At 41.0% G+C, this 15196-nt stretch overlaps 1 long non-coding RNA gene across 11 annotated transcripts; it reads right to left on the bottom strand.

The window, feature by feature from the left end:
- Positions 1 to 4521: 4521 nt before the first annotated feature.
- On the bottom strand, positions 4522 to 11172 carry LOC123102267 (uncharacterized). 11 transcript variants are annotated; one of them, XR_006448864.1, is made up of 9 exons: positions 10654 to 11170; positions 10162 to 10433; positions 9906 to 10088; positions 9600 to 9637; positions 9352 to 9510; positions 8961 to 9211; positions 8812 to 8870; positions 5494 to 8558; positions 4522 to 5044 (listed from the first exon to the last, which is right to left on the bottom strand). It is a non-coding gene; the product is annotated as an uncharacterized lncRNA (long non-coding RNA). The 11 variants fall into 11 exon arrangements; XR_006448863.1 differs by having other exon boundaries at positions 8759 to 8870; XR_006448861.1 differs by having other exon boundaries at positions 5494 to 7217; positions 8303 to 9211; positions 10654 to 11172.
- Positions 11173 to 15196: the final 4024 nt, after the last annotated feature.

The raw sequence follows: 15196 nt of genomic DNA on the forward strand, positions 1-15196 counted from the left end.
TGATAATTTTATGTGATTTGATGCCTCTGGTTCTTCCATGATAATTATGTTTGTTGTCTTGAAGGATGGCGTGGTTGATGCAATCCGTGTATCCCTCCCTTGGCTGCAAACCATCAAATAGGTGCAGTAATGAACTTTTCCTTTCCCGAGCATTTCATTTTCCTCTTGTTTTTGGTTGCTATACTGTAATGTTTTTTTTCAGTAGTGCTTTGCCTTATCTATTCCTATATATTTATCCTTTCGAAATCATATTTTATTTGTACTGTGTGACCTGCCAATTTAGACATTGTCAGTACACCTGTTACTTTTCGGCTTATATCTATATTAGTTAAGATGGTTCGTGCAGTTTGATGGCATTTTTATTCTTCTTCTCGGGGTCTGTTGTACTTTATAGCTGAAATTTCATTATGTACGAATGAAAAAGAAATGGAATGAGCAAACCATGTGTATTAATATTACTCCCTCCGTCCCAAAGTAAGTGTCTCAACTTTGTACTAACCTTGAGATATTTATTTTGGGACGGAGGGAGTACTAACCACTGATGCTTTGCATTAGTGATTTAGAAGTAATTCATGTTGTACCCTTAGGATCAAAGTATAAGTTGTTTTCATCCAAAGAAATGGATTATAGATTTACCAATTATTACGTACAATCTGAAATAGGCTAACTGGCAGAAAAATTGGTTCGATTATGATAATGTTGTGTGGCTACCTATACATTTATTGTGTTTACCTTCTTGCATACATCTTTTTAGGGGTCATCCTGGTTTTTATTCCAATTGTTTACAGGTCACCTATTTTGTTGATTATTGTTGGGTGCCGGCTGCCTTGAAGGGAGCCACAAGGAAGAGAGATCAGTGTACATGATATGAAGATGATAAGGCGCCACTTCCACGATGACATCAACATCGTCGTGGTCTGTCTTCAATGGCACCTGGGGCGACATCAGATCATGGTCGTGGAGCAGCAACTGCACCAGTGACCCTGCCTTGGCGGCGATATGGACGGCATCACCATAACCACATTAGTGGTCCAAGCACGAGGTGAAAATACTCTCTTCATCTCTCATTTCTGTTAAATGAATAGTTACTTGACTTGATGCTGGCTAGGATCTATGTGGGGCTAGAAATGTTTTGTTTGACTATCACCATGAATATGCAATGTCCATTATTTTCTAAATTTTGTTAGTTCCACTCTGAAAACACACCTTGCACAATAAGATAAATGCTGCATGGGGCGCCATGGCTTGGTTAACTCACTAATGTGCTATTTCTTTTGTGTTTTAGAAACTGATTCATATGAAGAGCCTTTTTGCTCGGTCAAATCTGAGTTATGGTGATAGCTGTAGCTGAAAGGTTAACTCAATAATTTCTGAAATGCATAATTAATACTTGCATTACATGGCTGAAAGGTTCTCGCCTAATCTATGCTCGCAGGTCTCCGTCGGACGCCCCCCCTCCCCCGCGCGCGTCCAGGTCGTTGTTGCTTTTGGTGTTCTGCGTTCAAAGGGATCAAGATGGTGCCTTTCTTTGGGTCTGCATTTCGTCCACTACTTCTCCCACCCAGCAGGTAGCAACATGTGTTGAGCAATGACATAGACAACATTTTCCCTTTTTAGTAGTGATTTGATGCACCAATAAATAGATGTTTCTACTATCTCAGAAAGTTTTAGCTGATGGACATCTACTGGAGAAATATTAGTCATTTTGTTGAGCATGGCTAGAGTCGTATTGACACATTCATGTGAGAGGGGATCGAAACTTTGCTTTATGCATGTTACCTCTTTTGCAATTTACATGTCTATTGTCCTTCAGTAAAGTTTTCTAGCTCAATGGAAGTGTTTGTCCTTGGTGATGCCAACCTTGGTGGGATATTTTTGTCATGTAAACACCTAATATTTGTACATGGTTATGTCCACCTTCAACGGAAGGCACACATATCCCCATTTGTGGTTTCAGCTTTACGGGAAGTTTTTAGTCGTATAAGACTAATGCTTATAGTTTATTTTCAAGTATTTCTATTGCTGGGCTTATTTTTAAACTATAGTTTGGTTGATAAACTATTTCTACTGAAAAGCTTATTTTGAAAATATAGTTTGGTTGGTGAAGTTGCCTATATCACTTATCTCGTAGAAAGGTTTCTGTTTCTTTCTTCATCTCAATATTAGCCATTTCAGTATATGTCCATTATTCATTATATTTCTGAAACGGCATTTTTTATTAGGAGTCCTCATTATGTGTCCCTGTTTATATTATATATGTAAAGGCAAGAATCAAACAGTTTTATTTATGTGCCTATGTTTGTAGATTGGTAAATCATACTTCAGTTGTTTTGACCTGCAACAATAGTTCTATGATTAGAGCTTATAGTTTATTGTCAACTACTTTACTGATGACACTTTTTATTTTCTTGGCCTGGTCATTGTACCCTTATATTGAGATTCCTATTAGTGTCTTGGCCTGGTCTGGCTCTACTTTTTTAGATTGAGACTCATATTGGTGTGTGGCGGAAAATTAGGTTGCAGCTTTATATTTGACGCATGGTTTGCACTGCAGGTTACTTGCCATGCTCGATTTTTCCTTCCACGGACGATTCTGTCATTCGCCTCTACTGCCGGTGGTCGTGCCAGTCATGCTCCTACTGGGTAAGCTCATTTCCTTGTTTAATTCATGTACTATTTGGCAGGACTGGCTGCGTTGCTGTAAAAATGCCTTTGGTTTCTTCTTGTGTGGAGCAGATTCTTTTTAGAGGCCTTGCCTTGGACTTCCTGGATCCTGATTGTTGTTCCGCGTATCTGCTTTGGGCCATTGCTGTTCTTCTACCACTCATACATATATTATTTGACCATTTGCTTTGCTAAGATTCAAGTATGATGTAATTTAGATTTGTTCTCTTCAAACTTGCACCAATCAATATTTCTAGCTCTTAGCATTGTCTAATATACAATTTTATTGTATGCAGGACATGCATCCTTTAGGTAAATTGATCTTTGTTTGATGTAGTTCTTTGTGATCTGAAAGCAACTGACTACTCAATACCAATCAGTGCATGGAGGGAACTCCTGTCCACCACGCCGGCGACAGGAACATGGAAAATGCAGTCCACGGTGCCACCAATGAACAAGGTAAACACGAGCTGTCGGTCGCTTATAAATTATGTACTTCAGTAGTATCGATCTAGGGTTCACGTGAGTGATCTTACTGTTATTCGGGCTGTGTATAAAAATGCTGCCCTTTTCAGAGAGAATACTCAAAATCTATTGATTATAATTTAGTTGTGGTATTGATTTTTAATTAGTATGTATACTCACATAATGAATCTATTAAACGATCTAAAGGCCACCTATTCACATATTAACCTGTGCCACCGTTGTTTTCTTACTTATCGTCTCATTCTTCTTTTTGAGCCTGGCCTGACACATTCTGTTTCCAAATATATTATACCTATTGAATCGTTTGGTGTCTCATTAACTGAAGAGATGGTCAGCCCAAACTCTATCGTTAATGCCATTCTTGGTAACATTGGTCTGCCTGATGCAAAACAAACAAGGACTACAAGAACTACAATGGACGTGTGGGTGCAATCGTCTTTTTCTGGCTGTTCCTGGCGCATTGTTGAATTAGTCACCTTGCCTCTCTTGCACTTAACATTGTCTAATTAGACTTTTCAAAATGATTATCCAGGACGACTTGGCCTCTCGTTTCGATTAGCCTATCATTAAAGTTGGAAACACCAGAATTGATGCTTGCGTATGAGTGTGTACAGATTGTCCTTAGGATTTTCTTTGTAGCAAACTCGCTGGATTGTGGATTGGTTTCCTAGGCCATTGTTCTTTGTACAATACTTGAAGCGATCTGCTCGTGTGTGTGACTTTGTCCGATGTTTAGGCTTTAGATTTTCTGCTGGTTTATCTTATGATTCATGGTAGCATTTGATTTTTTTTTTCAATTACTATGTCTCAATTGTCGACCAGGACAGTAAGAATCTAATAAAACTCTTGCACAACAAAGATTGATGTCCTTTAGTTGTTGTCCTTTAGTTACCCAGACCTTTGTTTTCATGGTATAAAACCAACTGCTGTCAACTTTAGTACTCTGGAAAATTATATAACCATTCTGAAATTTCCTATGACACAGGCCGAGACAAGCATTGTAAGGATCCCAGTTAGAATGATGATTGATCTCCTGTTAGAGCATCTTGGGCTTCACAAGGCCATCTGAGACTCGGGCTCAATGAGAACACAATGAGTGTCATCGTTCTCTCTGACACTGCTGTTCAAGACGAACGGACCTGTCCACCGTGCATGCCCATTACCGGTGTTCAGTCCTCCAACGACCAATATCTACCGTGTATGAACATTGCATCCTTTAATTTACCCTGTATATGAACATTCCATTCTTCAAATGTGTTGTACTATCGTTCTGGTGGCTATGGAGATGTGTTGTACTGTAGTTTGTCTTGCTCCGATTATATGAACATTCCATTGATGTTGTCTTGCTCCGATTATGAACATTCCATTCTGTATATGAACATTCTATTCTTCCATTGATGTTGTCTTGCTCCGATTACACTTGAATGTTTTTTTTTTATCCTGATTGAATACATATGATAAGCCTGGCTTTCTACTAACTTCACCGTTACATTGTTGAAACCGGCACCCTTGCACCAAGGCGCGCTGCCGATCTAGTTGTTATACGCCAGGCAAGAACTGCACCGCACCACACACCACACCGCCGACCACAATGTGACATCCATGATCAAAATTAAGAAGTGTTATTGGCTTCCAGCCTTGGCCAAAAATTGCGCCAGAAGCCCATGTGGTCTCTCAAGAGGCGGGAAGAGCCAGGGAGCACCACGACACACCATCTACAACTCGATGGTGGTGGTGGGTGGCGTTGATCTCGTAACCTTGACAATGGCTCCATGGAGGGTTAGGGATTTTTCGAAGCGTGCTTTTCCACTGGATGAGATGTGTGTCTCCCTCCCGTCAGCTGGCGATGATGGGATCGTGGCCATCGTTGTCCATGCCTAATTGGCACATGAAACTAAATGAAGAAACACTCAGCATATTTCTTCATGCATAATCAAAATACTATTGCAATTAAAAAATATAATGCAGTAACGAGTGTTTCAATGTTCTTCTGTTTTTAGTCAGCGGGCAACAAGGTACAAGTATGTTCTTCTTTCATCAGTTGTTATGTTTGTCTACCTCGGGTTTGTAGAAAATACGGTTTTGTTAGCCTGCACTACTACACTGATCTTTTGAAATGATAAATTTTAGCAACGATGTCAAGAGTACTAAATTGTAGAGAGAAAAAAAAGATGAACACCACCAACTTTAGCTTCACCGGAATTTCCTCACTAAGTAGGAAAAAAACAACGGATCTCAGCTACTTTTCATAAACCATGAAAATATGTAGTAACTTTAATTTTTCAACCAAAATAACACAACGGTGCATTGAAATGGAAAAGGAAGCACATAAAAGACAATTACCTCCCTCGTGTAGTAGTGAAACACCATAAATGAAGTCTCAATAAGCTTTCTGGATGTTTCAGTCTTCGGACGTAATATTCAGTTCTGGCGTAATATTTACTTCAGAGATGAAATCCCCATGCAATAAGGTATGTTGTGTACGCTGGCAATGTCACCGGAGAGGCATGCCCCAGGAGTGGCACTGCAGATGCCACGCCTTGCGCCCCCGCAGCTCGCCCGCCACTGGCAGGGAACAACAAGGTGCGGCACCGCAGGCCAATCCTTGTACCCCCGTCCCTTGCCGTGCAAGGCAGCCCGTCGTCAATATCGACACCATCTTTAATGCAATCTTTTCCAATACAAACCGCGTCTTTAAAATACAGCAGCGCAGCACATTTATAGACCAAGGTACTCTAAAGTGAATAAGTGATATTTCCAGATTAAAAGTTTGGCGTTGCTAATTTCAGTATATACATAAAACAAACTTTAATAGAAAAACATCAAGTCTGTTTAGATATCTCTACCTAATATTAAAAGGATGATTGTTTCTAAAAGACATGCATGGCCATTGCTAAATATGGGTTTACTGGGTATTACTACCATTCTAGCATCTATCTAGGATAATTATTACAAAGTCCAAACTACCAAGGACAAGGAGTTATAGCATTGTCTCAAGATTCTAACTTCTGCCCCTGTCGCAAGATTCCACCATACTGTTTTACCTATGTTTATTCAGATTGCATATTCAAAAAATAACTATACCAGTGAGCCTCATAGGTTAAACCGAGCTTGCACACGCACGCAGAAAATCAATCTAACTTCTCCCTTCTAACCCCGAACTGTCAACAAGAAGCACAGCAACAATGGTTAGTTGAATGTTTGTGTGTTGCCAATGGACTAACGGAAAATAGTGATTAAACAATCGTTTAAATTCAGAAATGTATGTCGATCATGTTGACATATGGTTTGCATTCATATAGAGACAAACTAATATTCTCTCCTCTCCTCCTTAACAGCTGTCATGTCGCCTTAACCACCATCTCAAGCAACAAGGCCTAATTGGGGCTTTATATACGGATGAAATAACCACTTTGGGTGCTCCAGTAATGAAATAACCAGCAATTAAAATATAAACCTAACATCCCTAGGACAGTCTTCTGAAATATAAAAATCGAAGACCAAGTAAACTTTGCAGCAGTCACTACTTATTACACATTTATATAAAAATCGATTGACTATCAATATTCATCAAACAAATAAATCTGATATATCATACGACAAATGACCTACTAAGTACAAGTTTCTAAAAGGGAGATGTATGAAGTGGTTAAACTCTCCAGGAACCTTAGAAACTTGAAGGCACATATTACCATATCCAAATTTCGAGCTAGTTGTCTAAGAAATTAAGTAGACAATGTAAGAAGATAGAGAAAATGTTATACCACACCAAAAGCTACATGCAGCATAGTGCAACAATGTTTGGAATAATTTGTATTGATGCATACTTGAGAACCATATCTAGCCGGTGTACTCTAATTAGAACAAGCAGAAAAAAGGGATCAGCACAAGGTTTCAGCCATTAACAAAAAACAGTTAGCAGAGAAACAACTCGGCGAATCATTAACTTACAATCTTGCTTTTTGAATGTGCAACCCATAACCAGAGAAGCCTCTCGGCATTTGAGGGCTTGGGTATTCTCACAACATAGAGCAACTATAGCTGCGCCTCACTCCAAAAGGGGCCATCTTCACTACAAATAGAGCAATAAGTATCTCACTCCAGTTGATGAGTTAGTCTCTTCAATTACACCCTTGTATGTGGTAGTGTTGTTACTCTGCAACTAATAAAGTCTCTCTACGTGAACTATTTTTTTGCCTGGTATCCAAACAAAGCATTTTTATTTCGCCACTGTATTGGGCTACTATTCACTCATAGGATTCTGCGATAGGATGCCTTATTCTTCATTTTATTATTGCTCGCTAGATTATTTTTAGTTCAATAGTTTTCATACGACAAACCATTAAATTTGAAGAAACCCGGTTAAGTCTAATCGACATCAACTCTATCTTGCTTCTACTAAAAAGCACTCTATCTCTATGTACTCCCGAATAGTTGTTTTCTTGTAAACAATTCAACAACACACAAGGATCTTTTCCTAAAACATCACCTAATGACAAAAGGATGCATTCAGAGAACTATAATTTATTCGATCATCATCATGCTTGTGCAAAGAACACTATGCTTGCACATAATAAGCATAAAGAAAATCATAGTCATCCACACTCCCAAGAGTAAGCAGGTAGTACATTACTGCAAACAATTTACTAATCATAAAATAGCTAGATTGGCCATGAATACCAACATAGGAGCCATGCTTTAGAATCTGCAAATAATTTCTCCAGAGAGTAGCAAGAGTGCAAAAATGAAGCACATGAACAATTTCAAAATGCATTAGAATCTGCAAAGGGAGAAGGATGCGAACTAAATAGTCCAATCATATTGTAGAAGCAAAAACTTTGGACGAAGAGTGGACATGTAGTTACTCATGATTCAAATATATCTATATTTATGTGAAACATAATGCCTACAATAACTAAGTAGATGGACAACCGCTACACACAATTCAGATTTATTCTAGTGCCTGATAAATGTCAGGGCCACGCCATGCAGAAACCCGAAGGATATTAATCCACACCAGCTCTTTCATGGAATCCCCTACCCATCAAAGCATCCTCAATCAACAGGACCCATGCACTAATCAGTGTATACGATCAGACAAAGCTCCAACACACACGTGAAAATGCCTATATATAAGTAGGGGTTCACGCACCTGTACCCTTGAGCCTGTGTGTTGCAACAAGAGAAAAAATAGTTCCTTCCATGACCTTGGCTCAATAAATTGATATAAAATAATGCCTTGATATCCAATCTTGAGTATCAAAATATTTTATTTGTGAAAGAGGAAAAAGGTATTGTCTACCTCCCAGCTGGCTGCCCAATTGGATGAGCATGTGTGTTGCAAAAAGTGAGTTCGTATTGGCATTCCTTGGAGAACCCAATCTGCTTGATACTCATCAGGCCTGAAACTATTATGCCAAAAAAAAGCAAGTATGAGATCTAGGATTCAGAGTACAGATCTTTAGAAACATAACTTTCTTTCACAAAAAAAGCTACCTGAACCAAGTTTGATGCCTACTAAAAAAAGTAGTATGTTAAATACATGCATCCAGTGAAACTTATATGAAGATAAATGAAGCAACATGATGATAGAAATCGGAGATGGTACCAATTGATCTGCTGGTTGTCATATGTAGAGTTCGTATGTAAAGAAGCACGAACCATGTGAACTTGAGGTCCTCGGCGGTTTGTACAAATACTCATATCGCCAATCCATGCAGCTGTACCACTCATATAACAACATGTGGAATTTAGATCCCGTCAAAAAAAACATGTGGAATTTAGATGGGCGGAAGAACATCAGTAGATACAAGGTGCTTGCAATAGAGATCCACGGACGGTTGCAGTCGAGGTAGAGGCCTCCTGGTCGATGACGAGCTGCTGGATGAGCTCGAGCACCCACCTTCTGTCGGGCTGCTGCTGCGCCGCCGAGGTGTCGGCTCTATGGCGGCTCCCCCGGTCGGATCTGGCCACAGCGACGATCTGAGTGGCAAGGCTTGTGATGTGCAACAAAATGGAACTGATGGCAACCATCTCCATTACAATTTCCGTTTATATCCTACTGTAAACACAAGAGCTAGGATGAAAATAATAATTTAAACCAATCATGCATAAAGATCACTAATCTGATGGTAAATTTGAGATAGCCTAGATGTTGTCGTCAATGTTATAAACCACAGATCATTAGGAATCAACACTAACCATGGAAAATTTGGTAGTCGCTGCTTGCTGTAAACCTAAACTCTCTGCTATGGAGCATTAACATCTGCTTCCAGGCTCCAGCTGCTGGCCCATGGGATCTTCCATATGAACCGCCAGCTCAGGCTTGGCAATATTAATCTGATGCTACGCCATAGAAACCTAAAACACCAACACCATAATGCAATTTTAAGAAGGCTGTCATTTGCCTGAACAAAAAATCCACAGGAACTCTGAATATATAGTAGTACCTGCGGATCCCGACATTGATCTCAACATTACACTCCTCCTGCCAGCCAATAAACTAAGTTAACTGTAAATCAGGAAGTTTTAAAATAATATTGTTTGAATAGTGGATATAAGCACACAACCAATTGCTGTAGGTCAAATATATATGATGTGAAGACTGACTTAAATCAACGCACACATGAGACTTGACTGGAGCGCAGAGGCGCCCATAGGCCAGGTCATAACCAAAAACTCATCTCGAGTTTGAGCTCTTTATTGAGAATCAGACAAAGAAACATAGAAAATTTAAGAGAAGAGCAAAAATTTACTGGGTGGATAGACTGCCGATCCAGCCGGAGAGGAAGCTATCAGGCACCATGGTCCCAGTTGCGGAAGGCCTCGATGGCAAATAAGAACCCCAGCCGGCAGGGCGGTGCTGAGCAATGGCAAGACGGAGACGTCGACGTGCTCCACGCGCAGCCCCGGGACAGACTACTCGAACACCTCCGCCGCTGGTCAACGACAGGTCAGCTGCGTTGGTGCGTGCATGAGCGAAGAGAAGAAGGTTCGGATCAGAGAACGTACTGGCGTAGAGGATGCCTTGCGGAGAGAGCCCCTCCTCGAGATGCTCAAGCCATACCATACTGCATCCCGCGCAGCCGCCGTTGACCACCGAACCACATCGTCCCACTTCGACCCGCTTCAGTAATTATACTCCAGTTCAAAGCAATAGTTGGTTGATTTCCAGTTAAATTATACTCCCTGCTTGGCAAACTGAAACTATGATTATCCTAAATCCTACTTCTAGAGTTGCTGCAGATCAACAGCTGCTCTGAGTACAAGAACTCTCCCCCTATCTGCAAGATCAGCAGTACAAACAGTACATTTTTTGAGTATATTTTCAAAGTACTTCAAGCAGGATAATTGAAGTTACTGAAATTTTACTAAAACTGTGCCTACGACTACATCTCCTACTCATAATCTGTACCCATACACATACAAATAAACTGAACCCTACTCCTAATCTGTACCCAAGCAGTACTCCAAATTTAAAGGGAGGAGACAGGGGAAGCTCACCATGCAATGGAGATGCTAGCGGAGAGGAGCATCGTCGAGCAAGGTGTCCTCAAGCAGATGTTCGTCGTCGAGCATCACCTGTTCGCCTCCCGGTCCTGGGTGTAGTAGGTTTAGGCGTGGGCGCGCGCGAAGGGCTTGGCGCTGGCTGGGTCGCGCACGGCCTTGTGGAGCCGCGGCCACGACAGCACAAGCGTGTACAGCCTCCGGCCACCGTCGGTTGTGTGCTCGGAGAAGACGCTGCGGGAGGCGAGCAGGCGATGGACGGGCCCGGGTGGCCGAGCAGGAGCAGCGCGTTGGCGTCGCCCGCCCACACCGCGGTTGTCGCTCGATCTGCGACGAGGGGAGGGGAAGAGAGGGGGCCACGGCGGGAGGCGAAGTCGCCGGTTCTGGGAGGAGGTGGGGAGGGCTCTGGGGATGCGTCGGTGCGTGGGGAGGAGCCGCCGCCGACGAGATCCAGATCGAGCGGGGTGATCCAGATCGAGCGGGGTGACCAGATTCGTTACTGTTTTTTTAACCGGTTAATTTTCGTAGGTTAACCGTCGTAAATTTTTTTAGGTCGATTTTCTGTCGCTGAACCGTAGTGTTTCACAACAGGCCTAGTTGTAGCATGCCTTTTTTTTGTCGGTCTGGAGGGAGGAAGTGGGGGATCCGGAAGGTGGGAGGAGGTACCAAAAAACACACCAGGGAGGTGGGACGAAAATTGACCGGCGAAGACTACCAACTGCTCAATTAGAAGTAGAGATTGGACGTTTTCTCAAATTCACAATCGTTTAAGAGTAATTTTGAATATGGCAAGACGGATCATGTTGTTTTCCCGTCTGAAAAACAGTACCCATACTGATATATGTGTGTGTTTGTACTGAGCTATTTTTTTAGAGTAATTTTGAATTATTCTGAAAAAAGAGTATTTATACTGATGTTTGCATGGGTCTGTACTAAGTATGTTTTCACTAACTAGACTTTGCTTTGTCTTTGGGTAATTTTTTTGCTCGTAAATTTTCAACGGTTTACTCTATCGTCGCCCATGTACTTGTATGGTTTGTATCATCGAACTGAATGGTATTTTATTCAAAAAGAAAATGTTTTGTTTTGTTTTTTTTAACTCAACATTTTTTTGATAACGATGTTCTGAACTTCTCTTATTTTACGACTTGTACTAAGGTACTTACTAAGCAGGATTTTCATGGGTTTTCTTTTTTTGCTTGAACTTTTACAGTTTGAATTTATGTCATTTCTTTTATTTCGAACGGACCACCGTTTTTAACTCGTGCTGAGGTACTTACTACGGTCGAACTAGGGTGGTTGTCGTGTGTCTCGGCGAGGAAGAAGACGATGCTCAGGTGTGAGGCTGGATTCGGCCGGCGGCTGGTCCGGTCGGTAGGATGTTGCGCAAGGCGAGGGGTGACAGGCGCAAGGCGGCGGGGCTCGGAGTGGCGGCGCACGGCGGAGGGGCTTGGGGTGGCGGCACAGGGCGGGGATGGCGGTGCGCGGCGGCGGAGGGAGGCTGGGACGGCGCGCAGCAGAAAACAAGTAAAGGATGTTCTAGTAATAGAGCATAATGGATAAATAAATTCAGAGAATTATAAACCAACATTAGATATCAAAATGTAAGGTAAAGTCTCTACTTTGAGGCATAACAACAGCTAGTCAACATGATTTTTTCCTCCAAATCAAGACTTCCCAAGAATAAGCTAGCATCTGGAATGAATCCAGTGGATAGATCGATCGACTAGCTTGTACTCATACAAGAACATTTTTGCAACCTGAATACGAATGGAAAAAGCATGGTGATAATGCAAATTCAGAAGCCCTGTTTAGCAACGCATTCATCTGTCCATGTTCACTCCATGTTCGCATGATGTTTTTCTTTGAACTGTTTTCAAATTTCTCTACACATATTGAACCTTTTCCGCGTTTCATTATGCATTGAGGATATAATACATGTTGAACTGCTACACCAGAGCGGAAAAAGTATATCCATGTGCACTACTATTTTACATTGAACTTTCATCAATCAACATGCATGATTTTCCTTTCTGTAGACATTACATACTCATGCACAGCTTCACTATCATACACAATTTTTTACAAAAACATAGTTCACTTCTAGAACAAAAAATCTTCTCTCATAGCTTTTCCTTGCTACCTTTAACACAATCAATTGGACAGAAAAGCACACATGATTTTAGATACAAAAATCACCTCCACGTCCACCAGCTGGACTGATGTTTTGCTTTTTTAGATACAAAAATCACCTCCACGTCCACCAGTTGGACTGATGTTATGCTTTCTTCTACTTCATGGTCATGCGCAAGTTCATAAAACTGTTCAGCTAAAGCTCTTGCCAAGAACTTGCTAGTTCTATTTTTTGAACTATCCCAACCAGTGATGCTTCCCTCTGGGACAAAGAAGAGATAAAAAATGAAAACCAAAAAGCAAAAACCAAAAAGAATGTAAAAACCTCTATAAATTTAGGACTCTCTAGAAGCAGCAACATGAACACTTGCATAGTGGGCAAACATAACATGCAAAGTCGCAAAAATAGAACTGAACTAATATACATATTTGTCAACAAACTTATGCTTTCTCGAGATCTGAACTGATTGTGTTACAAGCACATGCACAAATTCAAACGAGCTGATGTAAGTGATGTTAAAAAGATAATCAAGTTCATGTATTTTATTGGGAGAAGTTCAAAAAATAAACTTTTAAAAAGTTTGTACTGCTTTTGCTATAACAACTATAGTCATCTTTTTGCCAACCATGTATATTACAGGGTTAAAATAAGATTTTTTTGAACTAAACTAAAATAATAAATTGTACTGAACACCTAAAGAGCGTGTTCTTTTTCACATCTCCCCAACTACTCAATTAGCAGACCGCATGTACGCATTTTAATAGCAGAACAAAAGTGGGAGAGAGAGAGAGAGATTGTCGTGAGTGTGTCGTTGACACATGCAGAGGACTACCATCAGCTCTCAACTTGGACAGCTGCCAGCAACCATTGTGGACCGGCCGGTGGTGGTGTGGCCCAAGCAGAGGAGGTCGGTGGCTGCGTGATGCGTTGTCGGGACGATGCATACGAATTAAACTGAACAGATTCTAGATATTGAACTGAACCGAAAGAAGAAACTGGACATCACACATACATTAGCTTTTGGTTTGAGCTTTGTTGTTTAGATTTCTGAAATCCTGCAGCAGTTATATCTGAACTTGTGTGGCACATTTTTTTATTTAGTTGAAAGCACCTAATTTTTTTAGAATATGCTACATGAAGAGGAAGGGTGGAAGCATTGAGATGCATACCTAAAGCACACACGCATCAATCGCACGCATGCGCGCATGTGGTCGACGGCGGCGCTGCGACCTGTGGCGTGCTTGCTGCCTTGAATGTGCACCATAGCAGCTGGAGGAGAACACGACCTGCAGCTGAGGAGGACACTACTTGAAGCTGGAGAGATGCGAGAGCGCGGTCGTGGGTGACGACGGCCAGACCTCATCATTGCGTCGGTGAACGACCTTGGGTGTCGGCGGTGAACGGACTATGGTGCCGACGGTGAATGGCCTGGGAGCTGTTGTGGCTCGAGTGTTCTGCATAAGTATCCGTTAGGAAAAATATGAGCCGTGTATTATCAGGACAAACAACTTCTATAGCTATTCATCTCATTAGCATTTATATAAACTACTAAGTAGCACACAAAAAAGGCTTGCATTAGTGAGCAGAAAAAATCACCTCTGCTGGACGCACATAGACTGCTGATGTATTCTAAACTTCCATGGATGTTCAGCAAAATAAAAAATCCTCTGTCATACTAATAATTTGTTTAGATAAGAATTTGAAGCATACAAAACTAGCCAACAGTGGCCACCTAGGTATTTATACGAACACCCACCAGGCACAAATGCTACACACAACTCATGAGATAATTTCCTGCACAGAGTGCTTCATAGATAACTTATAGTTTAGTATGAACTATGTGTAAAAGTATCTAGCACCAATACTATGATGAAATGGATCTTATGCTGTTGCAGGGCATTTTTCATCAGAAGAACTATGTTTAGGTTGGTACTCACTAGTAAGCCAACAATTGGGTTGCAGATCTACATGAATGAAGGCAGAGCATGTGAAAGTCTAAGAGTCTGCACAAATATGGCAAAGGTGAGATAGTCAGTGTGCAGTAATCTGTAGTAGCATTCTAGTATAAATTCCATGAGTTTCTTGGTAGAAACAACTCCACCAGTAAGTTGTTACTAAATTTAACAACTCTTTTTTGTTATCTAGCAACAACAAATGTTTGATTTGAAGAGTGATGCATGGCACAACCAAAACTTTGATATAGACTAGATGGAAGCACAAGAATATAGACTAAAATAAGAATTTAACTGAACTAAAATTAGAATATTGAACTGAACTAAAATTAGAAATTAAACTAAACTATAATTATAAATTGAAGGAAACTAAAGTTTTTGCCTTCGAAAACCCACAGTATCAGTATCACAAACCAATTTCTTGGACATGGCATTCGCCGGTTGTAACAATGAG

The sequence above is a fragment of the Triticum aestivum genome, chromosome 5A (assembly GCF_018294505.1).
Source record: "Triticum aestivum cultivar Chinese Spring chromosome 5A, IWGSC CS RefSeq v2.1, whole genome shotgun sequence".
NCBI classification, from domain to species: Eukaryota; Viridiplantae; Streptophyta; class Magnoliopsida; order Poales; family Poaceae; genus Triticum; species Triticum aestivum.